The 25,873-nt window shown below is 34.9% G+C and overlaps 1 protein-coding gene across 8 annotated transcripts in view; it reads left to right on the top strand.

Annotated features, from left to right (window-relative positions):
* LOC145663989 (uncharacterized) overlaps positions 1-25,873 on the top strand; it is a 154,363-nt gene that overhangs the window by 16,458 nt on the left and 112,032 nt on the right. For all 8 annotated transcript variants that reach the window (XR_014127308.1, XM_081730263.1, XM_081730262.1 and 5 more), the window contains exon 2: positions 7,236-7,310. The gene's annotated coding sequence lies outside the window, so the exon portion shown is untranslated. The remainder of the gene's footprint in view (positions 1-7,235; positions 7,311-25,873) is intronic.

Here is a 25,873-nt window from a genome sequence, read left to right as displayed (position 1 = left end):
TTATGTTGCTATGGTGGAAAGAATAGATTCTGAGAAAGAGCTAAGTGTCAATTTTATGAGGAAATCGACTGAAGCTGACAAATTTATTTTTCCTGAAAATGCAAATGTGGAAACTGTTGACAAAAGTGCTGTGGTTAAAGTATTAGCGCAGCTTTAAATAAATAAATGTCATTAGTATATCTTCACAGAGGCCGTTACCAAGTTCAGAAATACAAATACTGAAATTACTTTTGTTACTACTTTTTTGGTTCAGTGCCCAATAGGTCATGGATACTTTTCAGAATGTGATTTGTAATTTTTCAACAGTTTTATTTCATTTTTTTTTCTCTCGTAGGCCTTTGAAAAATTACATTAGGTCATATTCATAGGTTTATGAAAAAGTTTTCTACATGTAGGCTAGACCTACGAAGTCCATTTTATATAGTCCAAATACTCTTATTCTTTGTTTCGTGTCTGTGGCTTATATTGTTACAGTTGTAGAGCAAATGATCACATCCGTGGATCAGGTCGTCACGTCTGTGGACATGACTTCTTTTACAGTTTAAAAACGATTAAAATTTACATGTTTGATCTGAACCACTATTCCAGTGTTATTACTTAAGCTAAGACCTACATTGAAATTAAGTTTCAACAAGTTTCAATAAACTTTGATTTTAAAACTTTCTGAAATGAAATTCCTGATTTTTTTCTGAGAATGACCCTATTTACAGAATCTCTTCTTTATTGATATCTTCGTGTTTTTCCATCTACTCCCTGTCAACTTTATTCTTCTTCTTTATTTGTATTACTGTTATTATTATCTTAATATTACTATTAGAATTAAAACGAAAATTGAACAAGGTGCAGGGTGTAAATTGTATCTTAATTGTAAAAAGTACAACGAAGTTCTACAAGGTCTCCGTATTGATGAGTTAAAGTTTCTTCATTAGCTAATAATAATAATAATAATAATAATAATAATAATAATAATAATAATAATAATAATAATATAACTGCTTAAGGAACTAAAGTGACGCATGATTATAACTATTAAATTAAACTTACGAATTTCAGTCTTCGTCTCTTTCTTATATCGTCAACACACACTGCTGTTTCAATCACAACTCACCTCATGTCTTCCATTATATAATCAAAATTCATTTTAAGACTGCTTAAGACTTATCTGTAACATGCGAAATCAAAATACTTATAAAAGTATAATATCCATCATGGTATGGTTTATGTATTTTGTTTTCAGAATGTTAAAAAAAAATGGTGTAACATACATAGATAAATTTTCCTTATATAATGGAATCCATGAGGTTTGATTGAAAACAGCGGTTTATGTAAATAAATAAACCGCTGACGAAAATGGAGATTCTCGTTGAAAATTTCAGTGTGAATAAAACTTTTGAACCTTTCGCCAGTTTAGTGATAATGTAAATTATGGGCCTTATGCAGAGTCGTTTTGAAGCGCGATTAGTGCCATACTAAAGAGTTCGACTAACATAAGTCTCCTTCAGTAGTCAGTAGTTTAGTATGACCCTAATCATACGTCGAAACGACTCTGCATAAGGCGGTATGTATTTACTAAGAAGAAAGTATTTTCTAAAGTAAAAGAGTTACTTGCCTTCTGTTAACCATTAGGACGATGATGTTTATGCGGATGACACAGAAGTGGACTTAACGTTATAGACACAATGTCTTTCAGAGTCACGGTAATGCAGTGGTAAAGAACTTGGCTTTTGTACGAACAGTCGCTAGTTTGATTCCAAGTCTTTTATTTGTGGGGGACAACATAATGAGTCCGGAAGGGTTTCTCGTAATTTTTCCGTTTCCTTTCACATTATTATACCACGAATTCTTCCATGCTCAATCTAATATACAGGGTGTCCCAAAAATAATGGCGAGAAATGAAACCACGGATTTCTGACACCAAAACAAGAAAAAATGTTTATATGATATATAGTCCGGAAATGGATAGGGGCGGAGCTAGACAGCTTCGAATGTGAGGGAAAAGGAACTTCACACCGGAATAATGATGAGAGCTAGAAGGGGATGTTCAGAAAGACATAAAAATCATATCTGCTTGACAGTTAAACGCATGCTACATAACTCAGAGATTCTACATACGCCATTTAGGGATTCACGATGGGGTAATAAAATTCTGCAGTAAAGATGGAAACTATACAGAAAAAAGTTGTTATCCATGGCACGATTGCACGCACATGTACAAAGCAAAGCAAAGATTACTTAGCATGGTTGCATAGTCTCAGGGGGCAATGGAAAGTGGTATGCCAGATAGAAACGTACCTACGGAAGATGTTCAAAGTGCTGTCTCTCCCCCCCCCCTCCTCCATGGAATATGCTAATCATGAGCTTCTAATGCATTCCATCACTCCCGTTGTGTTGAGTAACTGTTCATACGAATCTTCAATGCGGTTTTGTAAATCGACAAGTTCCTTTCCCTAAGGATGAAATTCTTTCCCCCTCCCCACATTCGAAGCTGTCTAGCTCTGCCCCTGTCCACTTCCGGAATATTTTTCTTGTTTCGATGTCAGGAATCGGTGGTTTCATTTTTCGCCATTACTTTCGGCACACCCTGTATAAAATTGATAGTTAGTGATTGTGATTTCATGCTTCTTGAACCACCGGACCGATCTCGATCAAATTTTCAACATAGATGAGGTTTAGGTCTGGGATGGTTCTTATAATTTCACTTTGACGGTAGAACTCAGGGGAGGGGGAGATATATAAAATTCGTTTGTGACTTAACTCTTGAATTACCCGACCGATCTCGATTAAATTTTCAACATAGATTAGGTTCGGACCTTGGATGTTTTTTTTTTTTGTTTTTTTTTTTTCATTCATTTCACTTTGACGTTGCAACCTAAAGGAGGGGAAGGGGGAGATATTTAGAAGTTACCAATATTAGTGTCAAATCCATGGTTTTCGGAGTCGCTGAGATAAACTGTTACACTTCCGATGCTGTTTGAATCCAAATTGAGCCTCACAACTTGGGGAGCAGGATATATATATTAGGGTGGGCCGAAAAAGGCCGAAAAAAATTTTTTTTTTAGGAAATTAAGATTGAGTACCGTGCAAAAGTTGTAAAATGTTATATTATGTTTCCTCACCAAAATAGAGCCCGATTAAAAGATATTTAACCGGGCCCCGGGGGCCCGAAAGAACGCTAATTTTGAAAAAAAGAAGTAACGACCAATGAAAATATTATTAAAATATATTTTTACAAAGTTAAGTTCGAGTACCGTGAAAAAGTTGTATAATATTATGTTATGTTTCTTCACCAAACTAGAGCCGGATAAAAAGATATTTAACCGGGCCCCGGGGGCCCCAAAAAACGTTAATTTAAAAAAAATAGTTTCGAGCAGTTAAATATTGAAATATTTTTTTTTTAGAAAGTTAAGTTTGAGTACCTTGCAAAAGTTGTATAATATTATGTTATGTTTCTTCACCAAAATAGAGCTGGATAAAAAGATATTTAACCGGGCTCCAGGGTCCCGAAAGAACAGTAATTTTGAAAAAAAAGTAGCGACCAATGAAAATATTATTAAAATATATTTTTAGAAAGTTAAGTTTCAGTACCGTGCAAAAGTTGTGTAATGTTATGTTTCTTCACAGAAGCAGAGCCGGAAAAACAGTTATTTAACCGGGCCCCGGGGTCCTAAAGAACGTTTATTTTAAAAAAGATAGTTTTAAATAGTGAAAATATTTTTGAAATATAATTTTTGGAAACTTAAGTTTGAGTACCGTGCAAAATTTATAATGTCATATTTCCTCGCCAAAACAGAGCCGGATAAAAATATATTTAACAGGGCCCCGGGAGCCCGAAAGAACGTTAATGCTGAAAAAATATGGTTGTGAGTATTGAAAATATTATTGAAATATTTGTTTTCAGAAAATTAAGTTTGAGTACCGTGCAAAAGTTGTATAATGCTATGTTTCTTTCCCAAAACAGAGGCAGATAAAAATATTTCACCAGGACCTGCGGGTCCGAAAAGTGTTATTTTGTGTTTTTTTTAATATATACCTTTATTTTAAGTATGTATAGAAAATTGGTTAAGATTCCTAATACTTTAACTTGACCCCAGATTTTAAATGTTCTGATCTGATGTCCAGCTCTTCGTCTGATTGGTGTTTAGTAGATATAATAGTATGGACACAAATACATAAGGTAAGATTAAAAAATTGACCAACAAACACCAAACCAGCCCAGAACTCACCACGTGGAGATGGCTACACAGCGAGTTCCTCCCACCCACCTTCCTCTTACTTAAAGCTCCTTAGTTGAATCTTGGAACAAAATATTGAGATTTATGTTCGAAGCTTGGTAGAGACTTTCGTGCTTCCAGTTTTGCGCGAATATAACCGTCTCGTGCAACACTACCGCATACTTCTGAAGAAGGTTCTGTTACTACCTTTACACACCTCTCCAAAGCCTGTGTGTGGAAGGGGAACGTGACAAACTGTGAAACCTCCTTTTTCTACAATCATTTCGGTTAGTTCTTCTGTTGATACGTTAGCCAAAATTGGAGGTTTCGTTCCTATTACTTCTGACCAATCGGTCAAATCGATATAATTCGCATATTCTTCAGTGTTTTGCCTACTGCAATTGTCAATTAGAACTATAGTTTGGTATTTTCGGCCATCAAATAGACCCTTAAAATTAGTAGCTTTACACTATAGACTGTTTCTTTTTTCTCTTTCTTTTTTTTCTAGTTTCCTGTGGATTCTGGTTTTATCTACTACCTTGTCTTGGTTAGTTTTGTTCAGTAAATTAATATCTTCTAAAACAGCGGATACAATTTTAGCAGCCGACTTATTCGAGACACCTGTTAAATCTTTGGCGGTACTCATTTGTTTCGGGCTCACTATTGTTTATTTAGGTTTACTTTAGATTTTATTCTCTAAACGATAGCTCCATGCGAACTTTTCATCGTCTGAATTCGGGGTGGAAGCACTTAATGTATGTTCCAAGTGCGTGATTGAGGCTAACGATTGTAACCCTCTTGTATTTGGTACCGCAGCATCATAATCGATCTGTGTGTCATGCTTTCTTTTGAGCCTATGGGTTTCTGCTTTATCTACATTGCAACTCGTCATTTGTCTCTGATTTCTCTGATCTAATATGAGCTCCCACGGCGGTATTTAATTTGATTTATCACACATACAGGTTACTCTATCGCAGCATTTGCAAGAGAAAATATCAAATAACTTCTGAGCACCGTTCTTAAATTTCTTTAATTTGGCTCTTAATATAGTTATCTTATTTTTTAATGGGGTTAATGATCGTTTTGCATTTTGACTTATAATTCAAAATCATATCCTTAATTCGAAGACAAGACAATACAGGAAGAGAGGCTCGCAGCCATATCGTTTCTAGTTTATTTGAATTCAGCAATGTAAGCGCCGCCTTCGGAAAGCCAGTGTTGTGCATTTTGCATCCAGATGCGAAAAAGTGATATTCTCTTAAAGTTTGAGAGTTCTGAGCTGGGCTCAACACGAAGGTTTTTCGTGCTTAATATGGTAGTTATGAAAGTTAGTTAAGGTCTCAGTAGCTACTTGCGTATATTAAAACCATGTATTTCATGTTTTATGTATTAATGTTATTGTCTGGAAAAATGTTCTTATTACCTAAAATAATTTTATTTCAACAAAAATTAGGAACTTTAGGGCCACGGGGCCCGGTTAAATATTGTTTTAAAATCAACATATTTGACATGGCTTCATTTCGTACCAGTACACAACTTTTGATAACTACTCAATCCTGAATATCTGAAAAAAAAAAAAATTTCGGCCCACCCTAATATATATATACATATATGATGGAAAGTGACCGATATTAGAGCCGAATTCAGTTTTCAGGATCGCTGAGATGATCAGTGATACTCCCGACCCCGTTTAAAGCCAAATTCAGGCTCGCAACTTGAGATAATGGAAAGGGGAGATATATAAAATTGATCGCAAATGACTGATAGTAGTGTTGATTACATAGTTTTCGGGTTCCCTGAGACTAACAGTGACACTTCCGATGCTTTAAATCCAAATTCAGCCCCCCCAGTAGTATTTTATGTACAAAATGAAACGTATTTTCCCCATGCGAAGAAGGATATTCTTCTGGTCTCTTTTAACCTAAAGGACATAATTGTGGGGCGTTAAATTAGAGAGCTTATTTCATATTTATATAAAAACGAAATAAAATTGTTAATTTAATATTGCACGGTTATGCCCTTTATGCTGAAAGAGACGGATGATTAATGAAAGTGAATGATGAACGAATTGGTGGAACAACAATGTGTGAGAAAACCCACGAACACGGTGATGTTCACTACAAATTCATCATTTGGTATCGAACCAGAGACCCCTCGCATGAGAAGTGAGCTCTCTACCACTGAGACGCGATTCCCCTCATTTCATGTTGATATTTCAAAACTTCTTGTTGTTCCATATAAGCATAATAAAGTATAAACATATTTACGTTCGATTCCCGATTGGAGCTCATTGGGTTCGGATCCCACGTTAAGATATAGATCCATCTCAGGGATTTAGGATTTAGATTTCTGGGCTTTCGGCATCTATGCCCATGTTAGCCCTTCACGATTTGAGGGATGACGTCCCTCGGCGGGCACACAATCCGGGGAAAGGGAAGGAAGGAAGCGGCTTGGGACCTATAAGTTAGTAGGGATGCGCACAAGACGAGTCGAGACAGGATTTTCCTGACAAAATTCGAGTCGAGACACGACTCTTCCATTAGAAAAATATACATTTTTCGAGTCGAGACATCACTTTTATAGCACATTTTCGAGACGAGACAGCCACAACTCTTGTCTCGTGCGCATCCCTATAAGTTAGGTACCACCCCGGTATTTGCGTGGTGTAAATGAGGAAAACCCAGGAAAATCTCATTCCGAATGGCTGACGTGAAAAAACTTTTACACTTTTTCAACCGAGTGCCCCTCACCGGGAATCGGACCCGGGGCCACTCACATCCATCTCATGTAGCCTTAATGTTGAAAAGGAATGTTCAACTCCAAATCAATCAATCAATCAAAGGGAGTTAAATTCCAAAGGTGTACTCATATAGTTCCTGAATTATTAATTAATTATATATAATGCATAATTAAATACTAGGTATACAGTTTATTTCATTTCATTATTCTCAATGAAAATGATTTAATATGTGAAGACACATGTGTAATGTTGACTGATGATCCTTTTACCGTTTTCTTTCGCAGGGTTGCAGGGAAAATGACAGAGTGATCAAACGGAAAATCGGATCCTATCAATTCTAAATTTCGAGTACATTTCAGGTATGGAAATACATTCTTCTTTCTAATGATTTTTAATAAACGTGTATGAGTTTTTTTTTTTTCTCACATATTGAAGCATGAGCATCAATAAATGTTAAGTGTTTCCGATTACTAATATCTGCTGAACTAATGGCCGCTGTGACGTATGCCGCTTGGTGTTTGTTTGTTTGGTCTTTTGATTCGTTGAATGGAACTGCATGAGTGTGTCTTTTAAAGTTATTGCGAAAAAATAATGCCAAGAAACTTTTATACAAAGTGTTCGGAAAAAACACCAAAAATTTTCGGGAAATGAAAAACTTCACACGAATATGTATATATATATATATATATATATATATATATATATATATATATATATATATATATATATATAGAGAGAGAGAGAGAGAGAGAGAGAGAGAGAAAACAATCAATCAGTGGGTGCATAAATGTGTTGTTTCAGAGTTATAGTCTGCCGCTGGAAATTGGACGGAACTTTGAAATTAAGGGTCATAACTCGACGACAGAGTGTCGGATAAAGTTCGGTTAGAAGCATGTAATAGTAATTTTGTGCCTAAATTCTATTAATGCGTTAGTGGGTATGAAATGAGTGCTAATATTTACCTCCTAATGTACTATTTTTCGTTTCTAGAAAACCTAGCGAATCTATGCATCGAAATTAATCCTGTAGCTGCCCCAATTCCATATCGATTAGTACAATCAGAAACAGTATTTAGTATAGGTTGGAGGAGGTATAAGAAATGATAGCTCCAAACTGTACTTAATATTGTTTCTGACTGTACCTAATTGAAAATCTTTAAATCTTTTATGTTTTACGTCCCACTGTACATAATTGAATTTAAGCTCAAAATAAGTACTATGCTCATTAATCTGACCTTCCATATCACATTTTGTTTTCGAGTTACGATATTTCATTTTCTTATTCAGATCAATTTTCGGCAGACCTTAGCTCCGAAGGTCACCCATGTTATTGTTCTTCGATTATTATTTTTTTTTTTTTTTTTTATCGGGTAGGGATTTATTTCGCAAAGATTTTTGGTGTTTTTCCGAACACCTGTATTTTGCGCTCTAATATCTAATACTCAGTGCTTTTTTACATTGTAATACATTATTTATACCAGTTTTATTAAGCATTTTCTATGATTATGTTGGCAACACTCTGTATTGCTTTTTTTCTTCACCTTTCCATATTGCTTTAATTTTATTGGTACTTGCAGGCCGGAAAAAAAAAAAAAAAAAAAAGAGATCGCATGGATCTCAAGTACGAACAGTTCGTCGCCAGACTATTGCCAACAAACAGAACTGACCATTTGTCATTTCGTTGCTAAATGTTACTATTTTTGCCACTAGTCTAACATGCTGCGTGTATTGCAGTGTAAAGAACCTTTCTTTCAGTACAATAGATATATGTCATTTGGTGAAGAAACACATATAAGGTTTTGTGCCAATCAGGAAAATCTAGAAAATTCATGAGGGAATATAATGTTTCTGAAGTATTCTGCTATTACATGTTAGTATAGTTTACATCGCAAATCGAAGTTTCATATTCACTACGATTTAGAAGCAAAGCTCTTCTTGACGTATGAACTACCGTTGTAATACCGTCCCATCAATTACGAACTTTTTTTAGCTCCCTTGTATTTTTTGGTCCCAGATTTTTCGTTTTTTTTTCCTTCCTGTTTTTTTTGTTTAAGTATAGCTTCAGTTACATCCGTCAGAATACATTTTTTTCCCTTAAACAATGACGTAAGCAATTTTCTGTCACTCAACTACTTTGTGAGTACTTTCTGTTTAGCGTAGATCAGCTACTCGTAATATCATACATTCATTTAAAATTCGAAATTTGTTGGAAAGTTGAGAAATTAATATTAATTCACTGTAACAAGTGCATTAAGTATTAGGAATCACATATAAAACATGTGAGCCCTATAATTCTGACCTCCTGGTGGTGAGATAGTGTGATGAGGAATGGCGTGTATTGCGAGGATTGATTGTACTGTACAGTCAGCGACAAAAACTCTTTCCGTCTGATGAAATTAGTTTCGTACAAAGCAATTTAAGTACAGTTTTCAGTAAATTAAAAAAAAAAATGTAATTTTCTGTACGTCCTAGTACATTCCACCGTTATTCCCAAAATAAATTTTACCAAACGAAAAGAACGTTTGTCGCTGACTGTACATGATGATCTGCATATCAAACCAGACTGCACTGGATACTAACTCTAGTCGTGGTGTGATGCTCACGTCAATATTAGTGCTTGTTCTTCACTACTTTTTCATGAGCTTAGTGTTGCATAAGAACGTAAAATACATAAAATACTAATACAAAGTACAAGGGTAGCAATATTCTTATACACAACATGCCTGTATTTATTACAGTACAACGAAATCAGATTAACAAGCAAAAATATAACCTCTTTCCACCTTCTGCCAATTCCTCGATTCTACGTCGATATTGTCTTGTCCTTAAAGGCAAGGAAGTCAGTCACTGCTCCTTTCATCTCCTGCTGGTAGTGAAGTATCCTGATTTCAGAAAATGCGCTATGAACCGAAACAGATAGTAATCCGAAGAGGCTAAGTCAGGACTATCGGTGCTGCACCGGTGTGGCATTACTTCGATACCATCAAGTTTCTTAAATTTTTTGTTGTTTCTTCCGAGCCAATGCAGTACGGCGTGCTTTCGGTTCATTAATGCAGAATATATTTGGCGTAGTGCGGCATACATCCACTCCAGCTGTTCGGAATAAAGGTAGCATTGATGATACGACCGTTGAACGAATTCGAAGTGAATTACCACCTCGTAGTTCCACCATACACACATAGCATGACTTTATGCTCGAAACAGCCCTGTTTGACGAACGGTTGTGGAATTTGGCCTTTTCTTAGTTATTCTTTTAGCACATTTGGAGTTCGGGAAAACATCCACTTCTCGTTGCATATGACAATCTGTTTCAAGGAACACACATCACACGGGTTTGGCGCGTTGTCGGCACGTATCCACTGTTCTCTGGGTCTGAGCTGGGAATAACTCATGTAGCAAAATGCAGCAACTTCTGCAACACTTACGACTTTCCCTTGTAATAATAATAATAATAATAATAATAATAATAATAATGTTGAAATATGTTTATTGGAAGCAGACAGCAATACAGCCAAAGGTCCCCCTTAGAAGAAAAAAAATTGTTTTACATAGGGCGCATGCAAATAGAATAACAGCATACAACTGATTATACAATAATGGATGAAATGGATAAGATATTTGTTCAAAAAAAAAAAAAAAAAATGCAGTATCTGTTACAAACTGAAAAATACAAAAATAACAATAGTGAGTATAAGAAAAGGTGTACCATATAGGATTAGTATACAAAGTAAAATTCAAAAAGAAATTATTATTAACCATGTAGTTGTAACAGTTTACAAATATTAAAAAGAAAAAAAAATCAAAAATACTCTATGTGGCTGTTAATACAATATGACAATAAATATTTCTAATTTAAATACTTCGGTACAATCACAGATTCATAAGGCTAATAATAATAAAAATAAAATAAGCATAAAAAAATTCATATGACACAAGTAAAAAAAATCCATGACCAAGTTTAAAAAAAAAATTAAAAAATAAAATGCAGTATACGTAGTAAAGAAGGAATTAGACAGAAGAAAAGAAAGATGATAAGAAAATGAAGACGAGAGAACAATAAAAAAAACTAACAAAACGTAAAAGAATCTTTCAATGGCACCTTACAAACTTTACTAAATGATCTCCAGAAATATAATAATAATAATAATAATAATAATAACAACAATAATAATAATAAATTAAATTTATACTAAATGTGCGGTTTCAAATTATCGTTGATTCCACGTTCGATTTTTTTCATTGTAAATGTGTTTAAGTCTTCCTCTGGTTTGGATCTTATAAAGATCGATCTTCCAATCTTAATTTTAAGGCCAATGTGCAGTTTAGCTTCTTTCGGTTATTCTATTAGAAATAACGACGATACAGAATTTCGGGAAATATGCTTATGGAATTCAGCAGCTTTTCCGTGATGAACTTACGTCCACAGTATTTATACAACTCAAATCTTATCTTTAATGAAAATATAACGTTATCCGTTTAGATCTAACACTAAGACATAAGTTATTTTACAATACTTTGAGATGCATTTAAAAGATACCCAATTCTGTATATTTTCGGTTTTCATTTGAATGTTACAATTTATAAATTCTGTATTAAAAAAAAAAACTTTTAATAACCTATTTATAAATTAATTTTTAAAATCAAATTAAATCTTCTATAAAAGTACTTTAAAAAAATTAAGTGGACATTGAAAATAATTTATATAGCTTATCTTGTCATTTTCCGTGAGAAACCCAAGAGTGACATAATCAAGTTGTTCTTGATAGTTTGTTGGTTACCTTTCATATAGAAAAACTTTTTTTCTTTAATATTAGAAAATAAATGTATCTAGATTAAGCTGTTGTATCCATCTTGTCTATTTGTTTGTTTTGACAGAAAATGAATTTAGAAGAAATTATACTATTTCTATGCTCAGTACTTATATCAGAGGGTTTTTTTTTTTTTTTTTTTTTTTTTTTTTTTTTTTTTTTTTTTTAAGTTTACTGTTCACGATTATACGTCGAGACTAAGGGAAACGGTAATTATGATTCGGAACGAAATGGTGGAATGAAGAAAGTGGGCGGAAACGAGAGATCCTCGAGTAAACTCAGCATACGTTGTTTGTCCAGCACAAAACGCACGTGGCTGGAACTGGGATTAAACCAGAAACGCTATACTCCAGTTATGAGCATTCTACACCGATTCCGTCTTCCCCATCAATACATATGTTTTCAGGATTAACGTCTTGGATAAAAATGCGGTTAATATAAATAGTTCAGATCCCTTTTTTTAGTTCAAAAATACTATTCTTCGTGACCTAGCTTTTACACAATGCTTAATGGGCACAGAAAGTTACCAGTTCTAGCAAATTTATTTCCCGTGTTTCAGCAATAATTTTGCTTTTTTTCTTTTAGTTTTCTTTTTAGTTGTCCATATTTTGCCTTTCAAGTTTGCTGTTTGGTGACTATTTTGTTTTTTTACAAAATTTTAGATAAGTGGCTCATGTGAGACCGTTTATAACACATTGCTAATCAAGATATTTGTCGATGTTATCACCCTTCACGTTTTCTGAGAAGCAAAGTTAAAAAGTATTGTGACACGTTTGCGACTTTTTTTTTTTTTTTGGTCTAATAGTAATTTTGTTTATTATCCTCCATTACCATTAGTCAATTTACAATATTTTTGTCGTGCTTTCAATGAACGACATTAACCCTGTTAAGTTCTAGCACCCATATATAGGCACTAAATAGTGCCTTGATTATACGATTTAAAAAGTGCAATAAAGCTTTTTGCTTTTTTTTCTCTCTCAAGTCTAGAGGCATTGTAGAACACGTTACGTATGGTTTCACTTCTTTCTGGGTCGAGACATAGGGGGTGGTGATGTAATAACTTTAAAAGAATTATTTTTTTGTTAGGCCTATATTCATTATTTTTTTGGTGGGCTTACTTTTGCACCTGGAAGATTGAAATTTTGCAGAAACGTTCAGTGCACCAATTAGTATTTTTCAGATTTTTTTTTCATATCTCTGCATAAACACAGGAGGGGTGGGTCCAGTGGGGAACAAGGGCAAAAAATATGGGATATTTTTGACAAAAAATCTCGATTTTTTCGCGATTTTCCTGCCGCAAATACATGATCGAGACATGTGAATGGTACCATTTGAAAGACTGTTGTGTTCTGAAGAGAATGATGTGCGAGCCATGATCCTAGGATAAATATAGATGTCTCAGAAAATTTTTTCACCTGAGATTCTGTTTTATACAGGAATCCAGGAATCGAAGGTGTTGCGTTTTTTTTTTTTTTTTTGCTTACTTTTGCACCTAAAAGATTAAAATTTTGCATTCACATTCAGTGGACCCCTTAGTATTTTTCAGATCTCTGCGTTAAAAACAGAGGTCTAGAGGGAAAAAAGGTTAAAAGAGGGATATTTTTAACAAAAATCCCCTTTTTCGTGATTTTCCCGCCTCAGATACATAATGGAGACATGTGAATGGTATTGTTTGAAAGGCTGTTTTATTCTGAAGAGAATGAGGTACAAAACATGGTCCTAGGATAAAAAAAGTCAGAACTTAAAAGGGTTGATTATTTAGAAGTTCTCGTATATACTTAATAATACTATAATATTGCTAGTGCAATTTACTTTCAGAAAGGAATTGAAAATTGTTGTAATGCCTGAAATAATTAACCTGTTAAGTGTTTATAATTTATAATTTGAAATAATTGACACATGTAATTGATTGGCGTGGACACTGTTTAGAAGCTGCTCTGGTCATATTTAGTAACTAGAAACAAATTTGATTCAATTATAGTCGGGACAAATTGAAACTCCTGTGTGGTCCTGCAATCCAGCTCTTGGAGCGAGGTAGTGTGATGGGGTACGGCATATATTGTGAGGGTTGATCTTTCTGCATCCGCCAGCTACACCAAATTCAAGTTCCGTCGTAGCGTAGTTGGCAATGTCCTTCATAACTTAGGTATTACATAAAGACAAAACACTAAAATTCACTTAATTCAATTTTATAGTAATAGACACGGGGGAGGAAGTATGCAAATTTCATTAATTTTTACTGTTCGAGAAGGCTTTTTTTATTTTTAAGTAGCGAATGGGTTTTTACAGGAGGTAGGCAATGTTTCATTCAGGGGGTTGACCGAGGATATTAGACCCTCTCCCCATAAATTCTGAAATCTGTAAATACTATATACTACAATTCTATTTTGATCTGATATAATCCTAGTTATTTTCTTTACTCATTTCGTCGGAAACACTTCTCTACCACATTCATTCCTAGAGACTATTAACAATTTCATTTGGTCTGATTTACATGAAACGGGGAGAACACGTTTATTGCAGATTATGTACCATTTTATGGATTCGTGGAACGATAATTAGGAGTGAAAGATAATTACTTGTTTTTAAAATAGACCGTAGAGATGCTTTCTCCCACGTGTCTTCGAAATGCTGTCAGTATGACTTATATATATTGCAGAAAACAAAGGTTGTATTAGTAACGTGCCATTTACAAATTTCAGGAAAGCAATCAGAAGCAGTGGAAAGCTTCAAAGATACATCTGCTATTCAGATCATTGGTTCTCGAATTATTGACCACCAAATTTTGGTTTGGACTTACAAGGAGAAGGCAGACTTTTGTAAGTGAAGTTCGAGGCCGTTTTTTGCGAATAGGTAGTGCACATTTAAAGAGTTAATATTACAAACTGGGAGAGCGCAATGGGCAAAAATAAGGGAGGAAAACCGTCTTCAAAAGTTTTTCTACTCGCAAATTTATCAAGTGACGGCGTAGCAGAGTGAGTAAAGTGTGCAACTCATATGCAAAGCATCCGGGGTTCGATTTCCGTTCGAGTCAATCCTTGTTTTGTTTTTTGCTTCAATTAATAAAGTAACCATTTGTAACTGTAAATAAAATATTAATTCACCGTATGTTTATAATAAATAAAACAATAGAAATTTTAAAATCACTTGTAAAATCTTTCAATGTTCCATGTAAACGCAAGAAAATTTAATCTATTCCGTAAATATACTGATATCACGAGTTGTATTATGGTTACGACAGTCAACGGTGCCGATATCTCTGTAAATTGGGGGGGGCATTCATAAAAATACATACAACAATACATGTAACAATAAAAATATATATGAAAATATGAAAATACATATTCATAAAAATACATGGGGCCCACATGAGCTTGGGGGGACGGGCCCCCTCATGATCGGTGCCCTTGACGACAGTCCTTGTGTAATAAATGTTCTTGACGCTTCATGTCTACATCTGTTGACAGTGTGCGATTTACAAAGGAGTTGAGGGGGAAAATCCCCTTTGCTAATACTGGATGTTGCTATAACGAAAGCAGATTTCCCCCTCATTCCCCTTGTAATTGTCACACTCAACAGATGTAGACACTAAGCTTCAAGAACATTTTTTACACAACGACTGCAGTAACAATAATATTTACGGAGGTGATTAAATTTTGTTCCTAGTTAACATGGAACATCAAAAGAATTTACAAGTGATTGAAAATTTCTATTGTTTTATTCATTATAAACATATGGTGAATTAATATTTTACTTATAGTTACACAAATGCCTACTTTGTTGGTTGAAGCAAAAAAAAAAAAAAAAGTTTGACTCAAACGAGAATCGAACCCGGCACCCTTTGCACTTGAGTCGCTGATTCTTCTCACTCTGTCACGCCGTCAGTTGATAAGTTTACGCGTCGTCGAGTAGAAAACTTTAAGACGGGTTTTCTCCGTCATTTTTGCCCATTGCGCTCTCCCAGTTTGTAATATTAACTCTTTAAATGTGCACTACCACCTCGCAAAAAATGGCCCTGAAGTTCACTTACCAAATTGTGCCTTCTCCTTGTTAGTGAAATGAAGAAATTTCACTAAATCATGATCGATAAAAAACCCATCCAATCTTGATAAACTTGTTATGTTGGTAAAGTTTAACGAACTTTGTAAACATTTGGGCATAGTATGAAGTAGATTATTGTGTACTGATCTTTAGTTTCCAAGTTATTTGTAATAGAATTTCGGTTTGAACTCGGTGAAATCAACAAATTTCACTGAAATGCGATTGGTGCAACCCATCTGATCTTGACTAAAATTGAGATGGTGGTAGACCATGATGAGCTTACCCATATAAAATATTATGTCGTACAGACCTTTGGTCTTCGAGTATTTACCATCGAAATTGGGGTTTAAATTTACTTGGATCCAAACCTCAAGTTTGATAGCCAAATGACTTAAGAACCAAATGCTTGCACTACAGTGTATTTCACACGCATGTTAAGCTTGTTAATCTCTACCAACATTTCAAATGTGATCAAGTGGAGACTTTTAGTTGCCGAGTTACTGGCCACACACAAATTCTAGGGTTGGACTTAACAAATCTGTTACGGGAAGTATTACCAATCTAACATGTCACTGCGTTTTGTTTTGTGGACTCGCTGTTGTGTTTATATCGTGTTATTGGTTGAAAGATGTATCGGGTGGACGGATTTAAGTGGTTTTCTACATTACCTTGCCAGAATGTAAGAACACTAAAAGTAAATACACAAAGTCCATTTTTTTGGTTTGTTATGTTATAATATTGTTGGAGCGATTGTTGTGATTTGAAATAATAATAATAATAATAATAATAATAATAATAATAATAATAATAATAATAATAATAAAGTCATACAAAGCAATGCATTCCGATATTAGAAGAGGTATACTCATGTCCAAAATTATTGTCACATATCTATAACTGTCTTCTTGTAAGAACATAATTTGATAATGATTTTGCAGGGTACTTTTAATACTGATACTATGTGTATAATCAGGAAATATATATATTTGTGGTAAATTTCATAGGAAAAGAATTATAAATACGAAAATTAAAATGAGTAAAATAAAATGTTGCTAAATGGACAAGACAATTTTATTTTTCGTTTTATTCTTATTTACTGCTCTTTTGGCATGAAATTTGCCACATACATGTCTTTGTCGATTATACACATACTAACATTATAAGAAATACCAGGCGAATTCGTTATCAAAGTATCTTCCTAGAGCAACATATTTATAGATATGCGACAATAATTTTGGACATGAGTGTACATATAAACTTAAAATCTTATAAAAATGAGTCACTCCATCGACTTATATATATATATATATATAATCAGAGTTCCTACTGACCAGGGAAGTCAGGAAAAATGGTGCAGGTCAGGAAAAATCAGGAAAAAAAAAAAGACTGGAAATGAGGGAGACTGTGTAAAATATATTTGTTCTAACATTAATTGTACACCAATTTCAGCTTAGTCAACTATTATATGGGACGTTGCTCAGATTTTTATGGGAGGTAAGTGGAGTGTACGTATGAGCAATTGATTACTATTTGTCTTTATAGAGTAAATGTTCTAATATATAAATATTCACCGTTATATATTCCTTAGGGAATTTCCTGCCAAAGGTAAGAGAGAAGTCAAGGAAATAGATTTCTCCAGATCAGTAGGAACCCTGTAATATACGAGCATGTTATTACTCTGGGATTATCTTTTGAATTACGTCTGTTCCATATTGTTTTTCTTCTCAAGGTTTGGAAAAACCGATACCGTGCCGTAACAATTGTTTTATCTGACATGGTTACTTCATGTAGATCAGTAGATTAACATTTGTAGTCTCTGTCGAGAAATCTATTTGATTCATTTAGCATTTACAAAACATTTCGCAGATAGAAAGGAACATATTTAAATCCTTTTTTTGTTTACTTAAAGATTTAGATGCAGATACTATATATATAACAAAGTAGGATTACTGTTATAAATAGCTGTACTACCAAAAATTATTTCAAATTTTAAGGTTTGTAGTGTAGTTTTTATCACTAAATGAACTTTATACAATTTTGAAGTCTTGCCAACTTTGCTGGTTATTTAAAGAAAAAAAATGAAATGAAATCTTTGAGTTTTACGTCCCACGGTTATGCCGGTTAGGCTAAAGGAGACGGTGATAATGAGAAATGAATGAAATGATGGAATAAAGAAAGTGGGAGGAAACGGGAGAACCCCGAGAAAGCCCACGCACACGGTGTTTGTCCACCACAAAGTTCACATGGCGGGGGCTGGGATCGAACCCGAAACCCCAAGCACCAGAGGTGAACGCTCTACCACTGAGCCACCGCGGCCCCTGGTTATTTAAAGAGTAATATGTTGGTGCTGGTGATTATTTGAAGAGATCTATTGAGAAATGTAGATTTGGATTTGATTTGTGTTTAGCGTGCCTTTGAGCAGCGAGGCTATATGAGACATGGACCCACAGCTTAACATGGGATCTGAACCACATGAGCTCCGCTGGAAATCGAACCCGGGTCTTCCGCGCCAAAGGCACGTTAGCTATTGACATAGCCGCAAGAAAGCTCATCTATGGATGTAGAGAATCAATTTAATATGTATAATCATAACTAGATACGAACGTTTATTATTACAACAATATATAGACCATTGCGGCACCTGTAATCTTCTAACTCATTCTTATATCTACTTGCTAAAGACTGTATACAGCATAAGTAGTAGACGTTATAAGCAGAAACTTTTAATGAAAAACAAATAGCACAATTGGATCAGGATTTGAATCTTGGTCTTTGGTTTTAATGCCGATAGGTTAGCCAATACGCTACTCTATCCGGTGTCTGAACACCAATGCATTCTTTCACTCATGAGAACGATGCTCAGTTACTCAGACTACTCGAATCGCGGTCCAGTTGTCCATTCTTTCCTTCGGTTATTTCCTCACTTTATCATACCATTTTGTAATTAATTGACAAATGGAGGAAGTTAACTTCCAGTAAATGTAATACATGTTCCTTGCATATGACTATTTATGATGGTAATTCGTAAGCTTGCTGTTATAGACGGGCCTTTATAATAAAAATGCATATCCGAAGTCATTTTTATTTATTTATTTTTAAATTAATTTTATTTATTTATTTATTTTGTGTGTGAAATCTTTCGTTGCATTTGGGCATAGCGTTACAGCTGCTAGTTTGTTGGGAATTTACGGAATGAAATGAACACCTAAAACATTTTCCAGCAAATTTCCGAACAATTTTTTTTCCAATAATATTATACAGAGTTTTCGGAATTTATATGTTCAAATTATGCAGAGGGTGATTCTCAAATCATATATTGAAAAATCCTTCCTGCATTCAGGTTATGAAAGTGGAGTATTTTTTTTATAGATACTAACTTTTGTTTTTGTATGAATAAAGTACGCAATAACGAGCTGGCAAGAAATAAAACAAAGAAGAAGTTTTTGGATGGTGAAATTGCTCTACATATGTTATATAACTCGACAAGTTTCAAACCAAGATGCGTAGATCGCTGCGGAGCACTTCGTATTCCACCACCCTCCCCACTACTCTTCCATCCACTGATCTGGCCTTGAAAATACCAGTGATACTAACTCAGCAAACTTATGCTACAACAAATATCACCTGCTAAATAAATGACAAATATTACCGTGTAGCGTTACAGTATCGACTCGTAATTCTCATATCAGTGGTCCATTTCATTTAATCCCGCTTTTGAAAATGCGTTTCGGTGATAGCTCTTAGTATTCCACGGTAGTATATTCGCGTATATTCGTTATTAAGCTTTATGACGAAGAGAAACCAAAAGGCGAATGGCTTAATTTTCTGGATTCCACATTAAAGACTGAACTGACAGCCGAGCCTACTAGAACATTACGACACTGAACCAGGGGCGAAGACAGAACGGGGGGCGCATCTTTGTGAAAGGGAAATATTTCTGTCTTACTTCAATGAGACGAGTTGACAAAAGTATTTTTGTCAATATAAGACAACAAATAAGCTGCTATCAATCTATTGTTAGTACAAACTATGTCTCAAGTGTTATAATGTTTAACATTTTGCGCCCCCCATCCTTCTGAGTAAGAATGAATAATTATTCAACTTCCAAGGCCGAAGATACAACTTGTGCAAAAAAAAAAAAAAAAAAAAAAAAAAAAACTATAACAACTGATGACTAATAGAGAAAACTTTGTTCAACGATTTCTTTTATTTCAGCTAATTCCTCTTCCAGAAGTGCGGATCAAAATATTTGGCATAGTTACAATTAAAATATTTGATTTAATTATCACCCTAGTTATACGTTCAAGGCCCCAAAGGACATGTGGGCCCCCTATTGTATTTATAAATATACATTATTTGGCATAATTTGAATGCAATTTGTCTTAAAATCCTCATGTATATACCTTCTGCATCTGAATGCCCCCCTCCCCAACTTTACAGAGAAATCAGCGCCCTAGGGTCGAGCCTAAATGCTAAAACATATTTCTAACTCGAGTCGGGCCTCACATTATTAATTCACAGGCCCGGCCTGAGATGAAACCTACATTCACGCATCACATTCAGTACCGGCGTGTTGGCAAAGTAAGAATGAAATAGGTGTAACAGAAACTGTTGGAAAAGGGCCACGTCTTATTATTGCCCATGCAGGAGGGGAATTTGGGTTTGTTGATAATGCTCTATTAATGTTCAAATCTAAGTAAAAAAGTGGAGATTATCATGATGACATGAACAGTAGAAATTTTTCAAAATGGATCGATGAAAAACTACTTCCTAATCTTCCCGAAAACAGCGTTGTTGTCGTTGATAATGCCAGTTATCACAATGTTCAAATCAATAAAAGACTATCTATGTCTTCACTTAAAAGCGACATGATACAGTGGCTATCAACGACAGACAAACCTATAAACGAAACCGAAATTGAAGCAGAGAATAGAGTAAATACATTGTGGAGAATGAGCAAAAGACAACTTTTCTTAAGAATTCAAACTGTACCTTATGTGAAACAATACGCGATTGCCAAGAAATTTATAAACGCGGGGCACACTATAATAAGACTTCCACCTTACCACGCAGACTTAAATCCTATTGAACTTGTGTGTGTGTGGAGGGGGGATGGAATCAGGAGCAAAGCAAGGCAATGCATTTCCGATTCACTTGATGCAAAGAAAGAATTACTGGGAAAGTTATTTAATGAATATTCACCACAGAAATGGGTAAAATGTTGTGAACACGTGAAAAAAATTGAAGACTCTTACTTTGAAAGAGACGGACTTATGGATGAGTGTGTAGATGAACTGATACTAGATTTGGTGAAACCGATTCAGACTCAGATTCATCGGCCGATACAGACTCAGATGAGTGGGAGAGTGAAACTGAAGGAGAAATGGAAAACATTTAGAAGGTGATTTCTGTTATCATTTATTTATTTATTTTTCATTAAGATTCATTGCGAACTTTTCCACCTTTTAATTCATATATTACGTTGGTAAGGAGTACCCCTAATCATACTTAATTCATTTAATATTCAAAGAGAAGATATTAAAATGCATTAAAAATTTAGTGCAGTCAATATACAGCATTTATACTCAAATGTCGTAGAAAATCCTTAGACCATTCCGCTCCCTCCAGATTGCAACACTGCAAAACATCATCGTCGCGGAGAAGGGAGTGGGAAAATGTGGGATTAGGTGCGCAACAACTAGGCTGCAGCGTTCTGTTTACAAACTTTTTTACTTATAGGTAATTTTATTGGCACATCAACACAATATTCGTTACAACGTGTGGAATACATGCCCGCCAGTTTTGGGATTACAATATTGCTTGTATGGTATCGATAGTCAAGGGCGCCCATGTTGTGGTTTCCAAGGGGAACAAGTATAAGCGACGTTTCAAAAATAGCTTCAAATTTTGCTGTAACTAATGTAAAAATGCTATTGGATTTTCGATATTCTGAAGTACAATTTCTTCTAAAGGGAGGGCGATTGCCCCCCTGATGGGCGCCCTTGTCGATAGTGCATTTTAGAAGAACTTCCAAGAGGAGAGTAATAATAGTAGCAAAATGGAGGAAAATTTGTACACGCATTTCATCTTGTATGTATTCACTTCCGACTTCTCAGTAGTATTTCTTCCTTGTGGTGTGTGATGTATCGTATGGTCTGTAGTGTTGTACTCTTGTTGTTGTCTGCACGTATTCGTCCTGTAGTGTAAATAGATGTCAATAGCTGTGCTTTATCTAAGCTTGGCAAGCATATATATATATATTAATGTAATACATACGAAGGTGGCCAAATTAGTAAACTCATCACACAAGAGAATTGAATTTAGCTGAATAAAGGGGTTATAACATTGTGGGAAATCAAGACAGAAATATAGTAATGTGGAATCTAAAGTAGGGTCAGAAAATGTAGACATCATTCATTATACTGGTTTTCCGCACACGCACACTTGAAACTGGAAACGAAAATGTATACATTCAATAAAGTTTTTCAATAAATTATTAAGTTCTTCGTAGAAACATCACTGTATTTAGCTGATACTAAGCAGAATCAGGATGTTAAACCACAATATCGTAAAATAGGTTCCAAATACTCCCAATATGTGAAATTGTCATAATTTGTAATTTTTTCCCCCCAAATTTCCAGAAAAAAAATGAAGATCAAAGAAAAATAAAACGGGAAGAATTTTGCGCGATTTTGAATTAAGTTTAAGTTTAATGTTCTTAATTCATTTCATTCCATCCGCCTTTAATTTTTCTTTCTATACAAGACAGGAAATAAAACCAATTTTCCGTAGCATCTTCTTAACACGTGATACATTTTATTTTACTGTTTAAGACAAACCCAGGCTGAATAGAGACTATTAATGAAGACAAGAATGTCGTTAGTTGCAATCCATCCTTCCGTGAAACCTCCCAAGTACACGTTGCCAAGCTTCCGAAGCTTCAGTCGTTAACAAGAACAAAACCGCAACATCAAGATTGCTAGATACATCAAATGGATCTCTTCGGCGTTCTGTTCATACAAGTAATTTTGTATTTGTCTTCGTGAGTTCTTCCCTGGATACAATCCATCTTTCAGGATGTGTTACGTGTAATATTCAGTAATTAATAATTGATGAATCATCAGTGCCGAAAGAGCTTGCTTTGACATTAAAAGATGAAGTACCAGCACCTGTAAGAAAGGGAACTCAGGTTCGACGCCCGGTTCTTCTCTTCTGGCTCTCTTCTTAGTGAGTTCCAGAGACTATTTTCACCAAATTATGGCCTATCCGAATGTCGTCGAGACTAGTTTCATACTCCAGAGATCGATTTCAACTAGTCAAACTAGGACAGGGAACTCTTCCCTTATAGTCACCAATGGAAAATTGTCAGTTTTTTTAATCAGAGGGAAATCAGCCATAAGTGAAGTGTGTGTGTGTGTGTGTACACTCAGTGTTAAACTTGGAACGCTTCTATGAACTGTTTCATGAGTTTCCACTTTTTGGTCTTAAAGTAATCCTGGGTTTGATTTTTTTCTTTTTCTTTTTATTTTTCAACAAAGGGAAATATATTTCGCGTTTATTTGGTCCCATTTTAGTCAAAACTAACTCATATTCGTGTATAGAGTTTTCTTACGTTTTCTAAAATTATGTGTGTGAGTTTTTTATATGAATATATGAGTAATGATTCTAAATGGTAACCAACTCTGTTAAAAAACCATCCTCCACTTCGATCCAGACATCAAGAAAGGATGAGGTTTTTTCGATAACTCCTCACCAGCAGCGAGATGTTTGGAGGCTGCCCAACATCAATTTGTGAGAGGCAGCTTTCATCAACATCATGGCTAGCATGGTGGTAGGCATCTCCCAGCGTTAATTTTCTCCCCCCACATTAGTGTAGTGGAAGTCCCGTTTCGCTCCCCCCTCCCTCCCCCGACAACTTTTAACGCCTTTTCCTCCATGTCTTGATATTGTAGTGAAGTGGAGAGTTTGTAGAATCCATCTCCCTCTGGAGGAGTTGTCTTTTCTCAATTTTGCATGTAATTTCATATATCGCATTATTCCACTTAGCACTACGACAGATTTTTTTTTTTTTTGTACTCTTTTTTTTGAATTTTACAGTCTGTTACTATGAATTTTTCTTGTTGTAGTTGACGTGTTTTATTTATATGTATACACAGTGTCCTTTGTTCAGAGGTTAGCGAGATTGTTACTTTAGCATAGCTACCTGATTATTTCTTGATACATTCTCCGTGTCTTAACTTTTAACTTTCATCCCGGTGACAATGTGAGCTAGAAAATCCTCACCCTCCTCTTCATAACGCCTCAGCAGCTCTTGGCATATGTCAATCAGAGGATCTTTCAGTTCCTGTGTCAGCTGTCAAGGAACCCACCAGACGGACACTTTTCTGTAGCGGAGATCGTCATGCATTATTTGTAGTACTGAACCGAAGCTCATATTCAGCAAGGAAGCCATTTCAGCCAGATGACACGCCGGTTTTCCTGAATAAGACAATCTGCTGTGACTATGAACTTCTCTGTCACAATTGAATGAACCTGACCCGGACAGGGAGCATCAGTCAAAGTCATACCTTCTGTAAATTTCTTGCACCACTCGTAGTCTTACCACTGTGACAGACAGGTGTCCCTATAATTTGCCTTCATTCTCCGACGAATATCAACCGGTTTCACACCTTCACTCCATAAAAATCCAATAATTCCATGCTGTTTCCCCTTGGTGCAATTACGTAGTGGTGTGTGTGCGTGTACAGTTTTTTCGAACAGCCCAGTGTCCAATCCAGTGATTGCCGTCATTTGCAAAGTCGTAGTTAAATCAGGTGGATCATTTTCCCGGTTGTTGGGTCTCCCATGGCCAGTTCCGAATCAGGGCGCTCTTCATGAACGTCCTACGGTTTGTCGATAGGATGTAGAGAGAAAAGAAGGGAAGAGAGAGAGAGAGAGTCATACGTCTGTCAGCCATTTTGAGTGTTCTCTGATTTTAAGGTGTAAGAAAATAAAATTAAACGCTGAAATGCTCTCTGAACGTAGATTGGTTCCACAGCACAAACACTTTTATTGTAATAATAATAATAATAATAATAATAATAATAATAATAATAATAAAAAACTTACCATAGTATAATGCTCGAGTTGAATTAAGACAGTTTCCCATGCCATTATGCACTTTTGCTTCTTTTTTCATTCTACATCTGATTTTTCTCGTCGTGTTGAAAACGCTAGTTGCATCTTGGCGAAAATTCCATAACAAAGTGCATTCATCTTCGAAAGACAAGAATATCCTAAGTGATAAAGGAATGGCAGTTGTGAATATTACATTTATATAAAGGAATTGACAAGGGAATAATATTTATACTGAAAATGGAGAATTAATAATAAATTACACACTAGTATTTACTGTTTCATTTAAAAAAAAAGAAAGAAGAAAAAAAAGAAAAAACTAATTTGGCCATCTTCTGTGTTTTATTCAAAGTGGAAACTAAGTTCATTAATGTTAGATAAATATAGTTTACACTAGAAGAAAAGTACTTTGCTATTGGTAATCATTGAGTAGATTTTTTTTGTTTCTATTCATTTTCCATATAGTGTGTTCCTATTTATTATTGTACTTGGCTTGGTCAGAAGGAAAGCTGCATTATAATGTTCTACATATATAGATTTAATATCTGGTTAGTACTGATTCTGTCAGTTGACATGTTTCAGCCAGAGGAAAGATAGTAGTGATGGTTCTGTTCACTTAACAAGCAGTGTTCGATTTATGCAATGCGTGGAAAGAAAATATTTATTTGGAGCTTAGGATGGGATTCGAATCATAAGTATTCCTATCTGAAACTGAATCTTGGTATAATAATAATAATAATAATAATAATAATAATAATAATAATAATAATAATAATAATAATAATAATAATAATAATAATAGAGAAGGTCTTTTGAGGTTTATGGTAACAAATTTGGCGTCATTCTTACCATCTTGAGAAGTATCTTTATGTCATCAGCTGTTGTTTTCGATATGCAGGTCTTGTCTATTAGCTATCGCCTTGCATCTCAGTTTTCACTGAAAGAGACTGCGTTGAAAGG

Source organism: Thermobia domestica, chromosome 11 (assembly GCF_964235325.1).
Source record: "Thermobia domestica chromosome 11, izTheDome1.hap1.1, whole genome shotgun sequence".
Lineage (NCBI taxonomy): Eukaryota > Metazoa > Arthropoda > Insecta > Zygentoma > Lepismatidae > Thermobia > Thermobia domestica.
The sequence above is the reverse complement of the archived record's forward strand: the minus strand, read 5'-3'. Positions and strand labels throughout refer to the sequence as shown.